At 38.5% G+C, this 7337-nt stretch overlaps 1 protein-coding gene across 1 annotated transcript in view; it reads left to right on the forward strand.

Moving 5' to 3' along the window:
* Positions 1 to 7337, forward strand: part of TBPL1 (TBP-like 1) — a 28957-nt gene that overhangs the window by 572 nt on the left and 21048 nt on the right. The gene's annotated exons all lie outside the window — the stretch shown is intronic.

Raw genomic sequence — 7337 nt, forward strand, 5'->3', positions numbered from 1 at the left:
GCGAGGTGGGGGGTGGGGCGTCGCTGCCGGGGAGCGTCTTCCAACGGGGTGTCGAGAAGGAAAGAGGTGTTTTTCTCGTGCCCGCCGCCCCCGGGAAAGACGGGAGCCGGAGATCCCTGTCTGCCCCTGTGCAGCCCTCACCAGGGGAGGGTCGTGCACAGATGCTGAGGGTGCGTGGTTTCCCAGAAAACTTGAGTGGCCTCTGCCGCGGCCGGAGGGCCCCCAAATCCCATCTGCGTCGAGAGACCCGCTTGATGGTTATTATTTTTATTAACCAAAGATGTGACGAAGGATCTAGAAACTGAGGAAGAGAGAATGAATTGTGGGTAGGGCTGAGCCGGGACAAGGGTTGGGGTAGGCGCTTGACCACAGGAAGAATCCTAGAAGTAAATGTCATTGGGAAGTGACGGTTTTTCAAACTCTCTGCTGCTGCTGAGACGTGCATCCGCGGGTGGTGTCGGCGCGTGCCTTGCCACCAGGCTCGGGCTGCAGCCCGTCCGCATCTGTGAGCTGTGACTGCATCTGTCACCTGCAGCTCCCAGGCGCCACTGGCGGTTCACCGGCGTGGGCTTGTGTGCGCGCGTTAAGAACCGTGCCTTAACACCGGTTCAAGAAAAGGAAAGGAAGCAAGCTGGGTGTGATTTTTGTGTGAAGAAACAATGGCAGAATCTCTGGGGAAATTGAAAAAGAAATATAAGAAGGTTCGGCTGTAAGCTGCAGTCTCTTTGAAAGTTTAAGGAAATGGTCAGTTAATTCCAAGAGGCTTTTATCACTATCTCGTGTAAAGAATTACTGTTTCATATGGCCAGTTCAGTACTTACAGGTTTATGCTGCCCCTTTAAGCCTTACATCACTCACTATTTAAAGGTTTTATACTTTCTGAAACTATTCTAGGTCAGTGAATGAGATTTCCCTGTGGCATACTGAAAAGGCCACATATACGTACCACAATAATACCGTTTTTTGTGTTCAATGGGAACAAAGCTCTTTACATAAACTTGAGGATGAGAATAAAACTGATAGGTCACAGAAGCAATTATGTCAAGCACAGCTTCTGTTTGTCCCCCCACCTTTTTTGCTAAGCCTGACTTCCTAAACAAAAAGGTATCATCCTTATGTCCAGCCCTCCCTTTTTGTACCCTCTGCCCTCCAGATGAGCCCCAGAAACTGTAATGATCTACTGTGTGTTCTTGAATTTGATGCGGGAATACTCAGGCTTTTTCATGTAAGAGAGGTGCAGTGTCTCTTGTTAAAGGAATTTCCTGTGTGAAGAGGTGGGCAGTTTCCTTTAACAAAGATGGGCAGTACAACACACTGGGAAATTTAAAATGGCATTTTAAGACGCCAAGAAGAAAAACCTGGTATTGTCATCTTCAGGTTAAATGAATGGACTGTTGCATAATCTTTTCATAAAGCTGCTCTTCTGTGGAGCTGTACTGGGAGATGATCACACTTGCGGCTGTTGGATGGTCAGCGCCAGGGTTTTCATAGTGTAGATGAGACACAGTGAACTCAGTCCTCGGTGTCAAGGCTGCATCACACTCAGTTCACCTAGACCTCTTAGCTGTTGCCTCTGTTCCTTCTATATTTGAGTAGGGCGTCAAGCCCTACTTTCCACCTTTATTCACAATCCAATTTTTGCTTTCCCTGCACTCTGCTGCAACACTTCCAACATTTGATGTCTTTTTTTCCTCACCTTTCTTGTGTCCTAATAAAAAATAGGATTTTTTATGCTATTTGTATTATTTCTGTTTCTTAGGAAGATTTCATCATATGTCCTTGGTCTGTAGATCCTCTTCATTAATGTCACTGTGTTGCATTTTCCTTCTGTGCCCCTCCCTTTATTTGGAGAATTGGAGTGGTCATGTCAGATGTTCTGTATTCATTCTGAATAACTGTTAGTTGTGCAGTACAGCAGGTAATCAAAAGATTGTATGGAGATAAGCCATGAAAAATATTTAAATTTTTAGAATAGATGGTGTTTTAAGAGTTCAGAAGTAATACTGTGATTGTAGACATAGTCACTTTTTTAAAGATAAAAGACTATTTTGGGTTATTTATTGAACCTTAGATTTTCATAATTCTTAGTCTAAAAAACTTTTAACATCAATCTTTTCTGATCATTTTGCACCTGAATGTTAGACCAAAATTACATTTTGACAGATTAGGGGGACAATTGAGGTGGTTCCCACAAATTTTTCTTCATGTGGAAAATTGTTGTGGATGTATACATATATAGAATTTGTTATAAAGTAGAAGAAATACATATGAAACACATAGCTGAATATTTTTGGAGAGTGTTATTTCTTATAGATGTGATTATTTAAAAATCAGCAAATATTGTATAATACAGTTGAGTGAGTATCAGTGCTGTTTTAGGTGAAGTAGGCTGGTAATAACCTGGTGATTCATTTCATTCTGTTGCATCATAGACCATGTGAAGAAATTATTGCTATAAAAAATAAAGTTTAAATCGATTTTAGAAGAATTTATAGTAGAATGTTTCCATAGTGTCTCTGAGCTAAAACCTCTAGTGTTTTGGAAATTTAGCTATATTGTGATTTTTGAAATAATAAATAAGGGTTTCCTGTAATTTACACCCATACTTGTTGCACCTTTTATAAACCTGATGCCACATCAGGTGTGCAAAGCTGTATGAAAAGTATTTCTCTTCTAGTGCCTTTTGTGCACATGCAGATAGCAGAGAAAATGACATGCATGAACACCAAAATATGACAGACAGAGTTTTTGAATTTAAAGTCCTTTATTACATACTGCTTGGAACTGTAGTTACTGGTATATGGATTTCATCCCTACCTGCTAAATTAGAAGTTCCCTGAGGTTTCGGACTATGACTTGTCATGATGTTGTGTATTCATGTGTGTGTGTGTGTGTGTGTGTGTTTTGAAGATTAATGTTAATGGATATATTTTTATTTTACTTTAGGGAGTTAATCTAGTGGATGAGGGCAACCTTTAGGCATCTAATCTAATTAGTAGTTTAATTCTTGATCCTTAAAATGTCAACTTTTTATACTAGCTGCTAGTTATAAGCAGCAAACATTTCTTAACATGATTAGCGTTTTTGTTTTTTTAACCAATTCAAACAATAAAAATAATGGTTTACTGCCCTGGCCAGTGTGGCTCAGTTAGTTGGAGCGTAGTTTCATATACCAAAAGGTGGCGGGTTTGATTCCCGGTCAGGCCACATACCCAGGTTGCAGATTCCATCCCTGGTTGGGATGGGTGAGGGAGGCAGCCGATCAATCCATGTTTCTCTCTCACATTGATATTTCTCTTTTCTCTCTAAAAATAAATAAGTAAATAAATAATAGTAGTAGTAGTAGTAATGATAATGGTTTACTTGCCTTGAGTAGATACAGTATTTGTTCTGGTCACAAGACTCCCAGTTTGAGAAATTTCAAAAGGGTGAAATTATATTCATATCTGATGTCTTTCAGGCCAGATAGTAACAATCAACCTTTTATTTAGAAGAGAGATGGTGTGTGTGTGTGTGTGTGTGTGTGTGTGTGTGTGTGTGTGTGATTGTGGAAAAACAATATTCCAGAAGTATGTCATTATTCTGAATCAGGTCATGTCAGAAATTGTATACATCTGGTTTTATCTTTTGACTAAAGGGTGATAAAATACAGAATTTGCTTCAATGGCTAGTTTTATACTGGAACCACACTTCTGGGGATCCTGTAAAATGTTCAAGAAAACACACACAAAGGTGAACTCTGGGATGGTTCAAATCAGACTTCATGTAGGAGTCAATAATGAGACTTTTAAATTTCACCCCCAAAAATGCTACATAAAAGTTTGCCTGGTGACTTGGGCCATGCAATATTCATCCATCAAGAAAGAATACTGAAAATCCCATTGTGTGTTGACAGAGTTTTCTCGGGACATGTATGGATGACTTTAGTGCTTTGTGTTTAGCATCATAAATATCTGTCTATAGACACCGGTCCATGGTATGCTTTTGTTTTTTAGCTCACAACTTTTAAACAGAAGTAAAATGTTGTTTTATTAATTAAATGGTGTTACCCTTTCTCCTCCTGATAAATTACATTGAGACAGAACAGTTTTGATCAAAATTAGTTACACTTTCTTGGGATTAGAATTAGTATAGAGTTTAAGAATATGGACTCTGAATACGGCCTGCTTGTATTCAGCATGGTGGCAATGCTGCTTAATATGGCCTTGAGCAAATTACTAAATGTAATGCTTAGAACAATGCTCAGCATAGTTAGATGAAAAAGTATCCATTGGTGCTAGAAGCAGTGGTACTTGGTAGTACATTAAAGGTGAACCATTAGCTGGCTTGAATGCTTTGTTTCTTTCATTTGGAGGCTTTCTATTAAAGCATTGAAATTCTTTGTGAGCACTGACTGTTCGACTCATCTCTATCTATTCTTAGGCTTTGGTAGGGGGGAAAGCACTTGTTTTAATTTTTGAATTGTCACACAGGCATCTGGTTATCACTTATAGCAGATGGACTAAGTAAAAAAGAGATATCTCTGTTTCTTGGAAAAGGAAGGCCAACAAAGCCTTGTCTGGCACTGTGTTGAAGCTATTGAAATGCTATTTCCCTGTGGACTTGACTGCTTGTTTAGCTGTATGGTACTTCTGAATAAAAGCAATAGACTCCAATGGTTTCATTTAGCAGAATTAGTCTTTCTTTAGAAGACACTATTTTTTACTTGTATAACCTTAAATGATGGTAAACTTGAAACTTGGTATCATTGTCAAGCCATTGAACTTGAGTTTCTGTGTCACTATAAATGTTCTAGATAGTGGCTACCTTGTAACTTTAGCAGGAGCTGACACTGCTGCCAGGCTCCAATAATTCAAGTGGCTGGAGAATGACTGCATGAAATTGCAAAATTAGTTGTTTATGGCAAGACTAACACCAAATGCTGAGCTACCTAGCCAGGGGAATAACTTGACGATTATAGCTTTTTTAGGCTGCTACTGAAATGGTTAACTTTAAAGTTAAGTCCAAATATTATAGTTTAGTTTTAGTATGCACATTTGAAACTGCTGACTAGAAAATAAATAATAATGCTAAAATACAATGAATTGCAAACTGTTTTTCCTATTTTAGCTCCTATCCAGGTCTTGTTTTTAGTTGAAATAATATTTATATAAAATATGTGTTATAGAGGTTTATATAAAATATGTTATTAAAAGTATATTTTGCGCCCTGACCGGTTTGGCTCAGTGGATAGAGTGTCAGCCTGTGGACTGAAGGGTCCCAGGTTCGATTCCAGTCAAGGGCATGTACCTTGGTTGTGGGCACATCCCCAGTGGGGGTTGTGCAGGAGGCAGCTGATCAATGTTTCTCTCTCATCGATGTTTCTAACTCTCAATCCCTCTCTTTTCCTCTCTGTAAAATATCAGTAATATATATATATTTTTAAAGTATTATTTTGCTTTAAATGTACAGGGGTAAAGTTTTATAATTCCTTCCATATTGTGCTGTTTTTATTTGTTTTAGTTGGTTTTTATACCCCTCCTGAAAGAAGATTGGCAAATATGCTTGTGTTTAGAGTGTGGATTTGCTTTTCTGTTTAAAGAGAGTAAAGTCTACTTTGATACTGTTGATTTATTTGAGTAATAACTGCGTTGGCCAGAATAAATTTAGTATTGATGTGATATTGTTAATATTATTCCCGTAACCGGTTTCTAAATTTTTTAGATTCTAAATCTAAAAAATAAAGATAAGCCAGGAAATGATTATGGCTATTCTCTCTCTCTCTCTCTCTCTCTCTCTCTCTCTCTCTCTCTCTCTCACACACACACACACACACACACACACACACACTATATTAGGACTTTTTAGGAAAACAGGTCTCCAAGGTGTCAATTCTATTGTCCATAATAAAGCCTGCCTGTTTTGAGATAAAGATATATTTAACACATTGTTAATGTTTCCCTAGTGTTCTTTTCACCACACTATTTCAGGGACAGGTGTTACTATCCTTCAGATATAAAGCTAATGAAACCACTATGTAACCTAAAAGTGCAAATATGAAGATGGGTATTTGGTTTTTTACTATGGTCGATATTTATAGAAACAATTGTTGCCTGAACCTCAGCTAAGATTCGTGGTGAACCTGAAACTTGTGGAACAAGAACTAACTCATTCTCTCTAGTTGACCAGATACTTTTGTTGAACCACAAGACTTTTCTTTTTTTCTTACCTGCTTATGGCTACAGTATGCTTCTTGGGTATCTCCAGTTTCTTGTGTGCAGGTGCAATCTAGTGAAGTTGGAATGAGCATCCCATATTTGCTCATGGGTTGACCACATCCCAGCATCTCCACTGGTGGCAGATTAGGTGGTTGTAGGAAACACAGCCATGTTGAAGACAGACACAGTTCATTAAACCTTCCTCAACACAAACTTTGTATGCTAATCTCAAAGGCACACTAGATTTCTTAACTCAGTTTTCTACTCTTTTTTGGTGGTGGTGATAGGGGGAGCCTGAGGTAAGTGATGTGACATATCTTAACAGTTCACAACTGACAAAAAGCTATATTAATACTTTTATCATTTTCTCAGCAGTATATTGCTATTGTAAATCTTTAGATCAGTTTGACAGAGAAAATCTTTGGCTAGCCAGTAATCTTGAAAATTCTGCTTCAATGTGTAGTGTCAAATTACTTGGATAATTGTTAATTTGTATGTGCATTCAGAATATGTGTCTTTTAATTTACTCTTTCTAGGCTTTTTGTTTTGGGCCTGTTAAGTTGGAAGAGTTTCAAATGTCTTATATTCTTAATTTATCTTGTGTTGTATTCTCACCCTCACTTTGTAAAGAGATGAGTAATAGCTTTATCAAACCCTGTTTAATTGGATGGTTACTGTGCTGAAAGTAACAGATAGGTAGCCAGTCTATAACCAGCTATCAGGGAACGGACTTAGCATATGGATGAGTTAGGACCCTTGGGGGAGAAATGGAGTGCAAAACTCTTAGAGGAGGGGAAAGGAAATATGTATCAAAAGTGCTGAGGGTCTATATATGTGTTTTAATTAAATTATTTTCTTACATCAGAAATGCATTATATTTCTGTATTTGTCAAAGCTCCTGGAACACAGTTGTCCTTCAGGATTTGGGGGTCTGAACTAAAGCCAATAACAACATGTTAGGTGCAGGAGTGCTAAGCAGAACAAAGCAGAAAGTGAAATCTACACTAATAAAAGAGAAACATGGTAATTGGCGTACGACCGCTACCCTTCCCATTGGCTAATCAGCATATCCTTATGCAAATTAACTGTCAGCCAAGATGGCGGCCGGCAGCCAGGCAGCTGGAAGCAAGCAGGGGGCTT

This window comes from Myotis brandtii, unplaced genomic scaffold (assembly GCF_000412655.1).
Source record: "Myotis brandtii unplaced genomic scaffold, ASM41265v1 scaffold123, whole genome shotgun sequence".
Classification (NCBI taxonomy): Eukaryota; Metazoa; Chordata; class Mammalia; order Chiroptera; family Vespertilionidae; genus Myotis; species Myotis brandtii.